This window comes from Melanerpes formicivorus, unplaced genomic scaffold, assembly GCF_026170545.1.
Source record: "Melanerpes formicivorus ecotype bairdi unplaced genomic scaffold, bMelFor1.0.p_v2 SCAF_7, whole genome shotgun sequence".
NCBI classification, from domain to species: domain Eukaryota; kingdom Metazoa; phylum Chordata; class Aves; order Piciformes; family Picidae; genus Melanerpes; species Melanerpes formicivorus.
Genome location: NW_027142359.1, coordinates 11157682 through 11176472, shown reverse-complemented (window position 1 = coordinate 11176472; position 18791 = coordinate 11157682). Strand labels below are relative to the sequence as shown.

The 18791-nt window shown below is 36.5% G+C and overlaps 1 long non-coding RNA gene across 1 annotated transcript in view; it reads right to left on the bottom strand.

The window, feature by feature from the left end:
* LOC137442360 (uncharacterized) overlaps positions 1-18240 on the bottom strand; it is a 96298-nt gene extending 78058 nt beyond the window's left edge. The window contains exons 1-2 of the long non-coding RNA XR_010987646.1: positions 18149-18240; positions 339-451 (exon numbers count right to left, since the gene is read on the bottom strand). This is a non-coding gene — a long non-coding RNA (uncharacterized lncRNA). The remainder of the gene's footprint in view (positions 1-338; positions 452-18148) is intronic.
* Between the last annotated feature and the right edge of the window lie 551 nt (positions 18241-18791).

Sequence of the window (18791 nt, the reverse complement as noted above, 5' to 3'; positions counted from 1 at the left end):
CTGATACTTCTACTGAAAGGCACCCTGAAGAATGCTCTGTGGAAGTAAATGGAAGTTAAAATTTTACAAGTCTAATGTATGTTATTTTGGAAAAATCAACAGGCTTATGTTCATATGAAATACGTGATATGAATTGTGCAGAAGACAGAGGTGTTGATAAATTTCATCCTGTAATGGATAGCAAGGGTTGAGAACCATAATCCTCTCCCTGTAAGGTAAACCTTAAGCACAGCCTAACTCTCAGTTGAAACAAAGATCTAATAAAATCCATAGATATCCGTAGTTTGAGTGTACACAAACATAAGACTCACAGGTTTGAAATATGTTGTTGATCTTACCTCAATCTGGTTGACTACAGAAAGGAGTTGTGCCTGATTAGTGATTACAGGATGCGACAGCCACCATGTCCTCCTCAGGGTTAGGTGTTTACATGAATTCATCTTTGTGTGGCCTGTCCAGAAAGAAGCAAGACCATAATCAGGACTTTGTGAGATCTGGCATGTGCAATACAGTGTCCAACATGATTAGCTATAGCACTTTTGAAACACTTGTATGTCTCTAGATTTGAGATGTCTTCTACTATATCTTCACAACCAAGGAGAAGTTTCCACCGACATGAATGGAAGTATTTAGAGAAACACAATGAATAGTTGTGTCCTTGCAAGAAAACTTGATTTTTTTGAGATTTGGGATTAAATTCTGGTACCTTAGATACCAACTGAAGAAATATCCTTGTTGGGGATGTTAATAAAATGTTTAATCCCACACTTGTAAGCATGTGCGTAAGTCTTTTTTCATGTGTAAGCAGCCTGCATACTGTGCTATTAAACTAGAATGTGTTAATACTCTTGTCTAAAATCTGTTTGTCTCATGCTGGCCTCACATCTGCAGACTTAAGGGTGTTCATTTCATTTTCCCGTCTGCCGCATGCTTATGACATTATCAGGGAGATAAATTTATCTTGACTTCTCTTGCAAAAGTAATGCATGGGGGGGCTGGGGCACGGGGGGGGGGGGGGGAGGGGGGGGGGGATTTGTTCTTCATCAAACCTGTATTCTAGCTACCAGTTGAAAAGAAATTAAAAAAAAAAAAAAAAAAAGTATAGCACTTAAAAGCACTCTTTGCCTTCTGAAAGGGCCGCAGGAAGCCTCTTTGTAGAAATTGTAACACTTTTCAAAGAGCTTTTTAAAGGTTTTTGTGTGTGCATGAGGACTTTGTCCTCCTGATTCCTTCATGTAAAAAGCAGGCTGTGTAAAAGAGGAAAAACGCTTTTAAAGTGTCACTGCAATATATTTCTTTGCCTAGGAGCATGGAGGACTTTATTATATAGTTTTTGTTTTGCTCCTTTATCTTTCACAATAGGTTCTTTGGTCCTTGGACTCTGTCAGAGGGAGTGGTGACATTCTTGAGATGCATCCTGCCAACTCTGGGTCAGATGGTTAATAGTGTTAGATTGGGGAAAGCATGCTGACTGCTTCTCATATCTGTTTTGCATTTATATGAGCCATTGTTCTCTGTCGCTAAAAGAAAAGCCCCATCTGAAAAATACCTCACTTACAAAGCACTCAAACAGTTCTAAACAAGCATTTGGTTGGTTTTCAGACTGTATCATGCTGTAATTTCTGTCCTTCAGGGAGGAGGGAAGGTTCTGCATAATTATAGCTGTCATTTTACAGCAATACAAGGACAACTATGTGGGGAAAATCCTTTTTACAGAATACATATAAAAGCAAAATATATTTTGACATAGCTGTGTTCAGATGCTATTTTTTTCCCCTGGAATTCTCTGTAAAAATGCCAACATAATTTGGAAAATATTATATGAAATTAGAATAATGTGCTGTGTATTTGTACAATGTTTCCTAATTGATCCCTGGCAAATGATACTCTCCAATTACAGGTTTATTAATTCAAGAATGAAATTTAAGAATTGGTAATCCATTAGTCTCACATTAGAAACTGGTAACCTATTTTTTGTATTATATGATGACATATATCATATTACACATGACAAATATTTCTCAAGAACAGCATGACTTCTAATTTTCCACAACCCTGAACAGATGAAGCAGTTGTAAACTGTTAAAAGCCATGGAATTAAGAGCTTTTGGCAAGGAAAGAGAAAAATTAGCTGTGGTGCAAGGAAAGAGAAAAATTAGCTGTGATGAAAGGAAAGTATGCACCAGATCTAAAAATTGAGAGTGATTTATAGTAGTAAATACTTTTACCAGTTCAGGAATAGATTTAACTCTAAAGCTGGGAGCTTTCTGTCTGTCTTAGACCACCTGATTTGTTAACTAGTAATAGTGACATCAGAAAGGAATTTTCCTTACTTAGCTACTTTTGCTTTACTGTGATCACCAGTTCAAAGAATACTTTTTCTCTGATCAGGTAAGATTTCTTAACCATTTGCTTAACCCTTTCATTAGGCCTAACCCTACTTACTTGTAGAATAATTATGGAGGAAAAGTATCTCAGTAGTAGCAGTGAATGACATTTAAATCTTCCAAAAATCTGTCATAATATCTATAGTCATAGTCAGTGGAGGAGGAAGATGGCCCTCCTTCCAAGGATGGTTCAGACCATTTCTATTTCTGTTTGAAAATGCCTTTGGCAAAGACACCTCTCTGATTATAGCAAAAATAATTATGGCTACCAATTTCCTAATCTAGTAGCATTAATACCCTCTGATAGCTTGCAGAAATAATTTCAAAAGCAGAGAACATTTAAACAACAGAAAAGTAGTTTATGAGGTAGAAACCAGGGTTGCAGTGTGACAAGAACACATCAGTGCTAAGTTTGTGACTGAATTTGAGATTTTTGCAAATTCCTCTTCACATCACTAGGGATTTATGTGCCTTATCATACACAATGGGCAACACCTTACTAATCTTTAGCATATAACGTACATATGAAAAGCCCTAGAAATGAGAATGATTTGGCATAATTTGAAGTGTTGGGGGGAGGGGAAGATGAACACCAGGGGAGGTATGGATATACAAGGTACAGGAACAAGAACTTCATTAGGACTATCTTATGTTAAATAAATAAAGTAATAAAAATTAAAAAGTGATCTTAAGAGCAAATATGGGAAGATAATCACATCTGTTCACTGTTTTGTTTTGCCACTGTTTTCTACAAGTGCATTTTCACAATGTGCTATGAATTTGAGTGAACCCTTTAAAGCAGTCACCACCATAGAGGCAGAAATTTTTGCCCCTTGACTGAGATGTGATCTGTTTCTTACGTGGTCTGTTGCAAATATTAGACAGCTTTGTCTTCATAGCAGTAACTTCTGAAGAAAATAAAACTGGATTGCTTGGTATGAGTGGACCATGAGTGGTCCAACAGCTGTTGACTTTGAGGACAAAGAGAAGAATGACAATTGAAATGAGAATACAATGTTGTTACAATCACTAGTCTGTCTAAGGTACTCAGATACAACAAGAAGATAGATACAGAGAACAATATGCAGAGAAAACAGCTCATGCCAGCTTATCTTTTAATTCACACTAGTGAGTAGAGTTACCACCAAAACCAAAACTACTGTTTTCACACACAAATCCATTGGCTCACAAACCAACAGAAAACAGAGCAAAGATGAGTTTCCTGCCTGGCTGTTTCTCAACTAGTATTTGAAATGCCTCACACTGAGATGCAGCCATATATGTTCACTTGGTCCATACAGTCATGCTGGCTACTGCCTGCCCTGAAGGATGGAATAGAAGAATGGGAAACTACATTTTAATTAATGGTATCAGGGTTATGTTGATGCAATTTACTACAAAAATGTAGTCTGAGATGAAAACATTCACTGAGAAGCTCTTTTGAATTGTATATCAGTCTGCATACATAATCCAAATGAAAGACACAAATTTCAAAGAAATTAGTCTTAATTTCATGCAGCCTTTCATATGGCATGGTTCTGAGCTATTTGGAGGAGCTTCAAATAAGCTTTACAAATTTGTAAAATATGTCTTACACATTTTAAGCTTAATTTGATCCTTTAACGCATGACCTGCTCCATTTGTTGTCTTCTTTCCCCGCTTCCTAGGATACTGTTGTATTCACAAGTGTTAACTGGAGGCAGCCTGAAAGTGAAGCCTATATTCTAATGGTGTTTTATTTTGAAAGAAATCACCTGCATACTCAGGCCATAGGAGGTCAGAATTTCTCAACTTGGAACCTCTCAGTTTTATTGTGGAGAACAAATACTTTATAGAGTGGTAAGGTCCTGATAATAATCCTTGTGCTCCATAGTACTTTCTCAAACACTCCTTTTTTATCTCGGGTTTTGACCAGGCAGGAAAGAAATTATTTTAGAGTTCTTTACAAGAATTCTGAGGAATCAAAAAAGTACATTAAAGAATTGGATATGATATTTCATTGAGAGAATGTTTTTGTAGGGAACTTTAAAAGAGTATAAAATGCTGGCTGGGTACTGCCTTTATCAGAGTTAAAGCTGGGGACAAATAGTGTTCTTCTGGCATTCATTTTGGGATCAGTGTTCTAGAGAAGCACTTGATAACATTCCATGAAGTACCAATCTCTCTAGATTTTCAGGCCACCTAGCAGGGAGGGATGTTAGATGTTGATTTCTGTTTTGAAACTGCATGACATGTTGTAATTATTGTATACAAACTGTCTAATTTTCTCTGCAGAAATCTAAAGGTATAAATTAGCAAATATCAAAACTATATCATATCAGTTACCAAGTAGGGGTGCTTAGTTATCATAGAAAAGCTTGCCTTTTTAAAAAGAAAGAAACAATCCCTCTACCATAAATGCAGACTTCTGATTATTAGAATCATGCAATTTTTCAGACTGGTGGATTCTTAAATGTTGGTGATTTTGTTAAAGAATTTCTCTGCTGTTGCTTGTCCTTTTTTCCTGTTTTTTTTCCTTTTTTTTTTTTTTTTTTTTTTTAAACCCCTCCTTGATGTGTGGAAGGAAAGTAAAAGAACCACAATGTTTAAGGCCATTAAGAAAACCACCTACAGCTAATCTAGACAATGTTCAGAAGCTATTCACAAAATGAGCAGGAACTTGTTCAGAAAATGGAGGCTAAATCTCTCCATGTATCAGAGAAGAGCTGGGTGAGGTCACAGATCACAGACATATAGAGCAAAACAGTGTGTTTAATTCAGAAAGAAAGAGAGAAGGTTTAAAGAAATCTATTTGAGTCTAAATCTAGAAAACTATTTTTACCATTTATCTTTCAGAGTATTTCTCCTCTGTGCCCTTCTCCTTGTACCATACTAGTCCATCAGCCCAGAATGTGCTTGAAATGCCTTCCTCTCTGCCTAAAATGATAGCTTTTATTTCAGAACTTGGCTTATTATTATTTGATCCTATAACCCCTTAAGGCCAGCATTAGCAGTCGGTGTCAGGAAATCCCAATTCCCAATGCCAAGGGGTTAATTGCTTTTTACCGTTTGATCTTTTTATACCCACTTTATAAGCTACCTGACCCTTTTACCAACTACAGGAGGTACACATACTTTCTTTGCTGGCCTACTTCCTGAATCTCCCCATAGCTTTCCCCACTGCTGCCTTGCCAACTTTACATTACATATTTTTCAACCAAAAAATTGCAGTTGACCTGATTTTTGCCTTTTTACGCTTTCAAATATTCCTGGCAGAATAGATGCAGTGTGCTGTCAATATATTTCTAGGAACTGAAATAGAGAGATAGGATGGACACATGATATATTAAAAAAAAGAAAAAAAGGAGTACGTGTAGAGTTATGAAATTGGACTGCTGATGTATGTTTGATTAGATTCATTGCATAACATCAGCTCTGTTGTTTAAAAAAAGATAATGGGGGGGGGGGGGTGGAGGGGTGGGGGGGGGAAGAAGCCCTCAAAACTACATCAAGAACCCCCATCTTATTGCTATGATAGGTAACCACATCACCAAGCAAAAGAGATGATGAGACTTGACAGAAATATTTCCATTGTCAAGGCATACCACACATTCATTGAACATCTTTTTCCAGCAGAAGCAGGGAGGTGATTGTTCCCTGCTACTCAGCTCTGGTGAGGCCACACCTCAAATATTGTGTTCAGTTTTGGGCACCCCAATACCAGAGAAATGTCAAGGCACTGGAGCAAGTGCAGAGGAGAGCAACAAAGCTGGTGAAGGGCCCGGAGAATAAGTCTTATGAAGAGTCACCCAAAAAGCTGGGGATGTTTAGTTTTGAAAAGAGGAGTCTGAGTGGAGACTTCATAGCTCTCTGCAACTACCTGAAAGGATATTGTAGAGGGGCTGGTGATGGTCTCTTCTCACAGGTAGTTAGAGATAGAACAAGAGGGAATGGCCACAAGCTACAACTGGGTAGGTTTAGACTGGATGTTAGGAAATTTTTTCTCACAGAAAGAATGATCAGGCATTGGAATGTGCTGCCCGGGGATGTGGCTGAGTCACCAACCCTGGATGTGTTTAAAGGTCATTTGGATATGGTTCTTGGGGATGTCTACTTGAAATGACACACATTTCAATGCATCTGCCTCTCACAGTAAACTGATTTCAATTTTCAACTTTTGCCCCAGTTTGTATTAAATTGCTTTCATCAGGATTATCCCATCAGAAAGAACAGGAACGCACACATCAAGATTCCTCCTCCATCAGAAAAAGGTCCTGTCACTTACTCTTTCAGGCTATCTTTCTTTCACAACAGTTGTAGATACTTGTTTCTCTTGAAAATCTTAATCATATTCAGGTTTGATAGAAATGTATTGCTAAGTTAGAAAATCTTTTTTAAGGAGAAAGGGAAAGGCAGAGAAAGAAGCGTGCAAAAACCTAGTTCATTCATACTGACTTCAAAAAGTAGAATAAAAAATAAAAGTTTTAGTTTTTGTGGATCATGATGTCTTTAAAAGCTTAGCTGTATTGTGCTAGTTCTTTGAAACATATTCAGTGAGACTGTGCAGTTCTTTCCAAATGTAACTTGAAGCAAAATTTACATGCTCTTGAATTTTAGTATGAAGAATAAAACTCTGCAAAAATAATTTAAAATTCCACATGGGAGTTACGAACTTCACAGACCTTTATGCTAGTGAATTTTGCCTATTTTGAGTTCTTTTATCTCCTCCTCAGCTACAATTTGCTCTCTCTGCAGGGAAAAGAACTAATGCTTTATCACCTTAGAGGAAAATGTTGTTTTCATCTTGGCACTGGCCTGTAAAAGTCCACAAAGATAGAGCCTCATTCAGTGATACTGTTGCCTGTCTTCTCCTCAGTGCTGATCTTTCCATCCTATCAACTCTTGTTCAGTGGTCAGAATACATGGATTGTCATTCAGGTGCTGCCGTGCTAGATCCTTCTAACTCTGTGACTCAATGGTGCCTTAGAAAGAATGTGACACTTAGAAGAATTTGGGAATTTCATTAATCTTGATCACTACTTACAATTACTATCTTTCAAAGATGAAAGACTGGGTATAGCAGAGTCCTTCCCATTTTGTCTGCTTCATGGCATGAGACTGTAGAAATAAGGTGGATCTAAGTGCCATCTTACAGCCCTTTCAGACAGTCAGAATTCCCAAGAAAAAAGTAAAATATATATACACGCACATACATACATATGATTCTGACTATCCTCAGTTTACAAATATTTTCATCTTGTCTGCCTTAGCAATGGATCAAGAATCAGGCTACTAGTACCTTTCTCATTCATTATCTGGACTTTTATCCTGCTACACAATAATAATTAACTTAATTTCTCTTACATACCTATAAATTTTGCTGTTTGAGAAGTGCAATTGTTGTATTTCCAGATCCTTTGTAGATGTCAAAATATTTTCTCCTCAGAGTGCAAACTGAGAAGCACAGCTAGTAGAAAATATATATGTGGAAATGGAAATGTTTCATTTCAGCTTCTTGAGGCAATATTTCATATCTTTCATGTTGATGTTGCTCAACAAAATTGTTTATTAAATTTCTTTTCCAAAGGGCAAACTTAAGACTTTGTTTTCTAGTAATGATTATGAACTGGTCTGAAATGTTGCAACAAAAGTTATCATGGAGAGCTTTTTCTGGACTGACAAAGCCAAAGCAGGAGAAAAAAACCCAGTGAGTTAGCTGTTTACCAGAAATGTCTTGCTCAGTCCCCAGGTTGCTTTCTTTCCAGTAGCACAGAGTTATATTCTTTCAGAAAACCTGGATATAGGGAGAGATTTGTGAAGTGGTTGGGAAAGCTTTCTGTGAATTCAGAGAGTTATGAGAGGTGGATATCCACCCCACTGAGCTTCAGGCTCTTAGCTATACCAGAGCTGCAAATGGATTTATGGTAAACTATCCTTTAAATAAATGGCAACAGGTTGGAGCCTCTGAATGACCTGCCTTTCTCACATCTTTAGCATTCATATGAGAAGAAAAGCTTTCTGGGTAGGTGAGGTGCAGTGCTCTTCCACAGCATGTTTAACTTGCTCTTCTGGCTACTTTCTTGGATCTCAATAAAAGGATTGTAACTATGTATTTATTTTTGTCATAGTAGCAGATTGCAAGTTACAAGATCAAGGTATTTATCACAATCTGGATTTCTGTGTACTTAAAAGCCAAGGACAAACTTAAAGGATATCAATGGACTATAAGCCTCTATTTTTGTGCCACATTTAAACTGTCAAGCTATTACTTGAGTTGTTTTGTAAATATTCCCCTTTTAAATCTTACTGTGACCTTTTCTTATTTTCATTCTCATGGCCTCTTTGCTCCTCTTGTCCAATTTGAAGGACATCACGTTTGTCTGGCACCAAATGGTTCCAGTACTCAGAAGCTTGAGTAAATGTTACAAAATAGGAACAGCTAATTAAAAATCTGTAGTGTTGACATCTGTTTAATAGATGTAATATTACCAGACCTTCATAGCAGACCACCTTACAGTAGCAGGGGTCTAAGTTAGACTATTTAAATAAAGCAATAATGAAGTACAGTGAGGTGGTTGTGAACTTGGAGCTGTACCAAATGGTGTCATAAAGTGTGCTAATTGGTTCTGAGAATTGGAATGAGGTGAAAGTCAAGTTTTAAACCAGTGACTATTATGCAGTGGAATTAACTTGGCTACTCTGGAGATTTTGAATATACTTGGTCATTAAGTGGCAAAGTCACAAGATTATAGGGATTTTAGTCAACTAACAGGGAGTTTGACATGTCTGTTTTCATTGTTGAAGATTAAGATAACAAGAACAACTTAATTAACATATTTAGTTAAATGAGGGGAATGTGCAATGCTGTTTGCTTGAACAAATTAGTAGTACCTGCAGGCCTGATTAGGTAATGTATTGGAACATGACCAAAAATCTAAGTAATGATTTGAGTTGCTTGTTAATAGATCAAAATATATTTAATTAGTTGTACTGCCATTATTGAATCAAAGTTACAGAGCACCTTAATTTCATTAAATACATAAAGTTAATAGGTATAGAGATTACTGCTTTGATAGTGTGGAAATGTTTGTAGTTTTTAAGATTATAAAATACAAACAAAATCATCTGGCACTAAAGTAGTAAACTCAATGAAATGCATCACAAATGTCACATCTGTTTAATATATTTCTGTACATTCTAAACTAAAGTGAAATTTTAAAGGGTTTCTACTTTGTGGCTACTGTTACTTGAGGCACTCCATTTGCTGTGTCAGGAGCTTCTCAATTGATTCAAACCTTTTTTCTGCTAAAGGTTTTTGCTGCTTGTGGGTTGTTTGTTTGTATGTTTAATATATATTGCTGGGGATTGAAGTGGTATTTTTCACTCTAACTTGATGAAAACATCACCATTATGTCATCCCTTTTATGTAAGACAACAATTACTGGAATCTTAAAAAGAACAGACAAGTCATGGTTAGGCCAACCTATTACCATAGTTTAACCAACTTAGACCACTTCCTGCACAGTCATATATCCTTTCTGATAATGGCAAACACAAAATACTATTAATTGAACAGTTATACTAAAAGTGGTAGACAGGGAACATTTGATTGCTCCTCTATTTCCTGAGTCTGTTCTAATCTGAACAAATTCATTAACATGAAATTCAATGTTAGTTATTTAATTAAAGATAGATATGTGCTGCCCAGTCTGTCCTGATGGGTAGCACACAAGGTATGCATCAGAACAGACCTGTGATTGCCTTTATGGGATCTGTTACCTGTAGAAACCTCTGCTACTAATAATGTGTGTCTGAATGCAGCAGAGCTGTCAGATATGGAGAGAATGCATATTAGCAAAGAAAGGCTAGTAGTAGACACAAGTAAGTAGGTCTTTTTGTTTAAGTCTCAGAATTCTCTATGTCTGAAGTAAAACAATTTAGAACACTAGGATTTAAAAGATATAACATAAAAGTTAAAAAGTAGAAGTTAAAAGAGACAGGCGTCACATGCAGTTGTCTTAAATTGTACTTAACCAAATAAAGATGGCTGCAATAACTAATACCCATTAATAGTCCAATTGGAAACAGGGGCAACAGTTGAAGTGTTCGAACTGCAACAAGATGATATTAGTTTAGTATGAATCAACAGCTGTGGAGTGATTGCCCTTTTAAAATGTAGTTATAAAATTGTTGGCAACAGTAACTGTAAGCTGAATGTATGACAATGTTGTTAATTTGCTACTTGGAACAACAACAGATACTCAGACAAGCATGTTTTACATTGGGTGTGATTTTGTTGGTAGCTTTTTTTTTGCAAGCATGTTATTGCAGAAATGATCAATTAATCAAATGTATTGGTTCAGTCTGCTAAATTGAGAACAAAGCTTAACCTATTCTATGGAAAGGAAACGTATGCTGGAGCCATCAAATATTTAACCATTGCAGAGCTAAATAGAGGCATAGTGAAAACAATCTGCTTCATAGAAGATTTACTATATGGAAAAGCTCATATGATGCTGGTATGATTCCTAAGAGGTGCCGAGTTAGCAGCTGCAGAATTGTTAATATTGTAAAGCAGTGCAGTGCTAGAAGATATAAAGCTGTACAACATCAGTTGTCTCTGACTGTAAATAAAGAGAAATGCAAGTTTATTGAGCTGTTTATTGAAAAGTCTGGAAGGAAACTATAAGCTTTAGAGTGTGAATTATTTTAAACTATGTCATTAAAAAGGTTTCTGGGGGAAATTGTGCAGGATGCCAGGAGAAGAGCACATGGTCAAGACCTGAAATGATTTTAAGCAATGTGATCACTAGCAACTAAAAACAAGAACTTAAAGGGGGGTGGGGGGAATGGGCTAGTAGTGAGATTTTTACAGAAAAGATGCATCGTAATTAACTAGCCCTTGCCTTTGCCCCTTAGTTGCTTGTCTGGCACTAAAATAGAAGAGGAGAACGTTGGTTATATGCATTCAAAATGCATATTGGTTTCTTAGTATGTCATAGAATTAAGTACAGTAAAAAGGTGGTTGGAAGAACTGTATGTTATGTTTCTAAGAAACCCAAAGCCTCAAGTCTTCGAGTCTCAGCTGTGCAAACCCAGCTTTATTGAAGCTAGAGTTACCTTTGATGGGACAGAGGTTGATTTGCTGTTAAGAGCGTGTAAAACAAAGTGACTATTAGGACAATGTGACTATAAGGTATTCTCTAGCATAGTGGCCAGAAAGTATAGTTTCATTTCCCACAAGAAACTACCTGCATAAACTAGTATGAAGTAGAAAATACATGATTGCAGAAAGTGAGGCCTTATGTTATGGTAAATGCTGATAGGTCTTGCACTGTCCTAGTTGTCATGAAGGAATCTTTGTGCTGAGATCTTGTTTCATTAGACTTCAGAAATAACCTCTCCAGAACAGAGAGCAATAAGATTTTTAATTAATGACTTCCCTGGGACTGCTGTGTTGTTCTGCCTGCTATTCTTATGGGAAAACTGAGGACCCAATTGCTGACATATTTTCACCTCAGTGATGCAAAGAATTGGGAAAGCTGTCTAGGAAGTCTCTTCTGGAGCCTTAATTTTTCTCTCAAGTGTATAATGCCTGGCCTGAATGACCTTTTATCCTGAGGCTGTGTAAGCAAGTTTCTACGTCTTGACTGTGAGGTTTACCAGAACTGCATCAGGAAAAAAATAATCTTTTTTGTAATGGTTAAAATTATATTTTGGAAGAGCAATTAGAGGAAGATGGCATTTTGCAGAGTGTACAGAAAGCTTAGCCAATGAATGTAATGACCACGTCTGTGAACATTACTGAAACAGCACTGTGATGTATCAATAAATATGTAATTTAATATATGTAGCTTATCCTTAGAGCATGTGCTCAGAACCACTATGGCGATTCAACCATGTCCCAAAGTGCCTTATCCATGTTTCTTGAACACCTCTAGGGATGGTAACTCTATCACCTTCCTAGGCAGCTTATTCCAATGCCTGACCACTGTTTTTCATATTTGCTAAATAGGGATTTATAGGAAATGTGTGATCTTTGCAATTCTACTAGCCACCCTCAATCCTTAAGCAGCCACTAAATATCTTTAACAAAAAAAAGAGTAAATCTAGCAACAAGAGGAGCTATATTCTCTCACTCTCTTGTGATGGAAGAGAACATAAAGCAAAGGCAGACCAAAACCAGAGGATGACTCATGTAGAAGCTACAGAGAATGGACTAGAATCAATTTCATCTATTGAAAATAAACACTCTCTGGCTGATTAGAGACCAAAACACTTATCTGCAAATGACTGCCTTAACTTATGCTGAATTTTGCCTCATCACTATTCTGTGCTGTATCTGTAGCCCCAGAGGAAAAAGAAAACAAAAGTGGACGGTAGAAGATAAAAAGAGATCAGAAAGCAGAAAAACATAGTCACTTCTTTGCAATAGAGATGCATTTCCCTATACTTTTCTTCAAAATTATGGCGTTTATTTTGCAGGAGAATTAGCTGAAATAAAGCTGTTAAGATATAGCAGTCCTAAGTGAGTTTATTTAGGTCTAGGCTTGAAAATCCTCTCAAAAGCCAGAAACAAGTCCTACTCTATACACAGCTACCACGGCACCATCAACACAGGTAAGGATTTTATTGTTAATACTAGGTGATGTCTTTACATCTTGGATCTAGGTTCTGAAGATCAGCTTCAAGGTACCTTAACTTTCAGATTAGAAATTCAGATATAGTTCTTTCTGTCCATTTTCTTCACTGATATTTACACAAATAGTATTTTTTTTAAATATTTTTGGTTTTCCCTATAGATTCATTCACCGGAAAATCAAAGTGGAGTAACTGGGAGAAGCTGTAAATATATCTACAAAGGCTAGGTTCTTGGAAGCCTGTTTTGGTATCATAGAATCTGTGATACCATCAAGTACAATGGAAAGATGAATAAGCCTACAACTGACACCTAATATAGTATGACTGTACACTACCACCAGACTTAAAAGCATTTGGTCTCTCATGTTCTTAGGGAGACACCACTGGCAAGGATCTAAGGAATGCAACACTCACTAGTGAATCTGAGTTTGCATTCAGAGGCCATGCTGAGCACAAATGAAAGCTGAGTCTATGCCCTTGTACGCAGTTTGACATAACGTGGTTTGGAGACTTTCAAAGTAGTGGGACTAGGACTCTCCTGGCCAATTCTGATCCCATCTCAGTTTTTTTTCCCATTAAGCTTAAAAGTTCCCACAAGAAAATAAAACAAACCAACCAACCCAACATAACACCCCAACTATATATGTATTTTAGTCTGTATCAATAAGACATTTCCTTTTCCCAGGAAGAGACCTGGTTCTCCACTTTTGAAAATCTATTTAATTGTCCCAAGATTTCCTTCAACACCCCACTGAAGAAAGACAAACTTACCTTCCTAATTCAACTGACTTTATATTTCCTTTCCTTAAAATATGTGGGGTTTTGATTTTGTTTAATATCAAGTTAATGATCTTGTATCTAAGCCTCATAAACTCTTTCTGTTTCATTAATATAAAAAAACCCTCAAGTCAGTTACATTTCAGCATCCTTGACTAGGGCACCTGTCCTCTTTGAATATGCCAGAGCAACACTTTGTTTTTAGAAATAAATTATTTTTCCCCATTCTTTCAGAATTGCTCACATCTTACGTATTGTAACTAATGTTTTGCATATGGATAGGGAAGTGCAGACATAGGTTACCCTGGAATTACAATATCGCTAATGGAAATCAGCCTTGTGTAGTCATCTGGTCATTCTATTTTCCTCCCATCTTGCAAACTTGTGATTTGAAAAAAATATTGTTAGCCTAATTTTGGAGGTAATACACACTTTGATTTCTTCTGTTAACCATCATGATGGAATTTATTCACAAATTCATTTATTTATTCATTTATTCACATGTTGTTTTCCTCAGAATGACTGAAGTGCTTTTTATTTTTAATAGAGTAGATTATTGAAGCAAAATAATGTGAATTGAAGCAAATGAACTGCACTCTAGGGCCTGTATGCATGTGAACATACATGTGCAATGCACCATCTTTGGAAAAATGTTCATATCATTTAGGCTCTGTACATAGAGGTCCACAAAATTTCCAGTCAAGCTGTCAAGTCTAATCCAAGATCTGCTTTTTTTCACAGGCAACTTCACTTCAGAGAGATTGCTGAATCCATATTTGGGTCTAAGTTTTGCTTACTGTCATTTATAAACTAGATTGATATTTGGCTGTGGGGAAAATATGGACACTTTATAGGTTTTTATATGTGAAGTGTTATTGACTATTCTACAGCCCAGAGCACATGACTTCAGGAATTTTTATTGCATACGTTTTCTACAAACACAACCATCTAAAGACTGCTCATTAAGAATTACTTGTGTTTACCACCTTTTTATATTCTGCTTACATCCCTTCCTTCTTTGACTAATGCAGATTTATAGAGGATCATAAAGCATGGGCTTAATTTCCAAGAAGATATATGCCAGTGCTGCAGAAAATATAATCACAATGATATTTTGTATCTGTGGTTTTTTCATTTGTTTAAGTTGAATCTACTGCATTTTTAGGAGCAGTCTTTGAAAACAAAGCTATCTCAGTACACTTCTTTTCATGCCCAATACTTTCTGTAGAACTCATATAGCATTAGAAGTGTGCCCCTGTGGACTCAATTCATCAAGGAGATTTTAAAATCTGATCAAAGAAAACTAAGCAATCCTGCTCCTGAGGGATGGACGGTACTAAATCAAACACTTAACAATGAAAGAACAAGATGTCAGAAATCACAGCATTAACATTATTCTTACATATATATGTATATAACAGTGGGGAAAAAAGACTTATGCCATATGAATAGTAAGTTACATCCTCAATAAATTGACTAAGATGACTGATAAAACAATGCTACCTAGAAAGCTGTCATTTCAGAAATGACCACCAAAAAAAACCCCAACAACAAGCCTCAAACAAAAAAAACCTTTTAGATAGGAAGGTAATGTTTTAAATGCATATTCCAGCCTTTAAAAATATGCTATTGTGATGTGGGAAAGAAGCGGTCTGGAGAACAGAAATAAGTAGATGAGGTAGCAAGCTGTAAAAATGATACTGAAACTATTGTTTTAAAAAGCAGCATCCTTTGTTCTCTTTGGTGGGTTACTACAAAACCTTGCTGAGATCAATGGAATACTTCAGAAAGGCCTACAGAGGATGACAGTTTCAGCAGTTTGATATACATAACAGCAGGAAACAGCATCTGCAACCATTAGGTGTCAATATGATACTATCTGCAAAAGGTGTGTCTTTAATACGCAGTAATGGATTAGTGTCAGAATCTCACTGCAGAGTGAAAATAAAAATATTAATTCCAGGATTGATGTGGTTTCAGATATTGCTGACATTTGGAAAGCAGCTGTTTGACACCATGTTAGTTTTTCAATTTATGAGGTGCCCAGAGCTGATATGCAGTTTAGTAAAATGTATTTGCTATCATGAAATAAAGATGAAAACAAATTCTCCAGAAATTATAACTGAATTAAAGCTTAAAACACTGTGCTGCTGCAAATGGCTTCCACATAAATTACTTGTGTTAAAACAAAATCAAGTAATAACTATCTACAATTTGCAAAGAAGGATGTTATGAGCAAGCATCAGGTATACTTTGCAAAAGCAGCCCTTTGACCTTCAGACTTTTCTGTCTCTTACCCAGTGGGTTGGGATTTAATTTTGATGTGATAGCAATGGAATTGGGACAATATGGAATTACAAGTTCTACTGATTACAGCAAGATTGACCCAAATTAGCAGAAAGAACTGCTAACTAACAGAATAACAATCTTCAGCATCCAGCAGAAGTACAAGTAAACATATTCCCATTTTTTTAAATTTTTTTTCAGACATATTTCAGATGTTTTTCTTTGTATCCTTTTTCTCTACAGGCTGCAGAGAACAATCTCAAGTTTGAAATTAAAAGACGGGTTTAATTACGATAGTTTGTTTTACTGCCATAGATATATTCTCTCACTTGGCTGATATTTTAGAATTTTTCATTCATTATTTTATTACTATTGGTCCCCTAAGAGTGTCACATTCAATTTTTCTAGTCTCTGAAGTAATGAATATTGTAATTAAATCTTGGTTAAATGTAGTTCCCTGCCAAATGGTGCTCATTTCTTCCAAGCATCTGGTTGTCCATTGAACATTCAGTTCCCTGGCTTTGATAATTCTTTGACCCTGATCAAAGAAATTTTTAATAGAGCTCTGAGTGCCTATTTACATGAGATGATAAGAAGTAGAGAAAAAACTACAGAAAAAGCCAATCAGGCACTATAATTCTGATGGCTTTTGCTACATCTTACTCTCCTCTCCTCCAGAATAATCGCAAGGGTGCAGAAGTGAAAACAGGTGGATTTAACTGAAAAAGTCTGCTCACTGTCCCAAAGGGACTACAAATTACATTAACAGTTAGGTCCTTAATTTCATGCATTATGGCAGTTTCAAGTGAAGAAGTTATCCCTACCTTGCATATATATTCATGAAGTTAGAATGTGAATGCCTAAATACAACTTTAGGTTGAACAGTCTACTAAGAAATGAGAACAGGAAAATATAGCCTAGACACCTTTATTCCATCCATGACTTTCCTTCTGAAAACTTTCTCCTAGAATTAACACTATGACTGCCTTATATAATGATGTACTAATTTCTGTATCACAGGATAAAGCAGAAGTACTTTTAACAGTAAAGATGAAATTAAAATGGAAGATTAAAAACTATGTGGAAATATGGAAGCCTATCTGAAAGGACAGCAGGTTTCTAGCACTAGACAAAGTCCTTTGTAGATCAATATTACTCAAACCAAATATCTCCCAGGTTCCCTGAGTACCTGTGAAATGTTTCCCAAGAGTTTTCAAAAGCAGAACTTTCTACACATTTTAATTTTTTTTTGCAAATTGCACTCCAATACCAATCATCTTTTCCCCTAATGCTGCAATATTCTGTATGCTCCCTTCCTGCTTTTACCAAGATTAGGTAATAATAGAATAATAAACTAGGTTGGAAGAGACCTTCAAGATCATCGCGTCCAACCCATCAACCAATCCAACACCCCTAAACCACTAACCCATGGAACCAAACTCTCCATCAAGTCTCCTCCTGAACACCTCCAATGATGGTGACTCCACCACCTCCCCAAGCAGCCCATTCCAATGGGCAATCACTCTTTCTGTATAGAACTTCTTCCTAGCATCCAACCTGAACCTCCCCTGGCGCAGCCTGAGACTGTGTCCTCTTGTTCTGGTACTGGTTGCCTGGGAGAAGAGACCAACATCCACCTGTCTACAACTTTCCTTCAGGTAGTTGTAGAGAGCAATAAGGTCACCCCTGAGTCTCCTCCTCTCCAGGCTGAGCAACCCCAGCTCCCTCAGTCTCTCCTCATAGGACTTGTGTTCCAATGCAGGGGAATTGGATGTATCCATTAGACAGATAATTAGACCAAAAAAGAGAGTGTAAAAAAAGAAACAACATGCAGTTAATTGAAGTCACTGGGATTTTGGTGCTGGGACAGATGAGTAATGGTAGAAAATCATGTTCTGCAGAGCCAACAGTGAAGATGTTTAAGGCAGCAATTGTACCCACAGAAATTTGCCTTGAACAAGGAAAACATTGGATTAAGTAATTTTGTCAGAGATCGCAACCCCTTCCACCCAGCTGAAAAAACAGACAAGGAAGGAAGATCTGAAGTAAAAAGTTTATACTCTGTTCCATTTACTTACTCATTTCATGTCTCTGGATTGCTTGGCCAACACATATTATGCTTTCTTCTAGGCCTTCATGCTGAAGAGTGGCAAGAGTTTCTCTTCTGCAAAATCCCTGGAAAAGAAAAAGTGGCATTATTACCTGCAAACAAGATGGATTCTAAATTTCATTCAGGATTTTTTTAGAGTATAAGATGGAGATATTTTTTAAATGAAAACATATAAATACATAATTAAAGATCATTTAATTATATCCTCCTACTGAACAACAGTACATTCAAGAATTATAAAATTTCAACTACAAGAGAAGTGCAGAGAACAACAACAACAAAATATAGTTTGTCACACTGGAATTTGACTAATGCTCTGAACTCAAATAATTCCCAACAATACACACATGGTGGGAAGATGAGATCATACTCTTAAGTGGTTAGTTTTTGCCTCATAGTTTTCGCCTCATAATTCACATAACTTTAAGTAACCTATACTCTTTTAAAAAATGGTGCTCAAGGCATCTAGATTTTAAAGATTTAAATATGCAAAACCATATCACACATAAGAGGATTCTTCCTGAGATTTTGAAACCTGCATATATAGGTAAGCATGTAAAATTTTTGAGACCGGGAAACAGTAGGGAAATTATACTGAGGAGTTTGGTTTA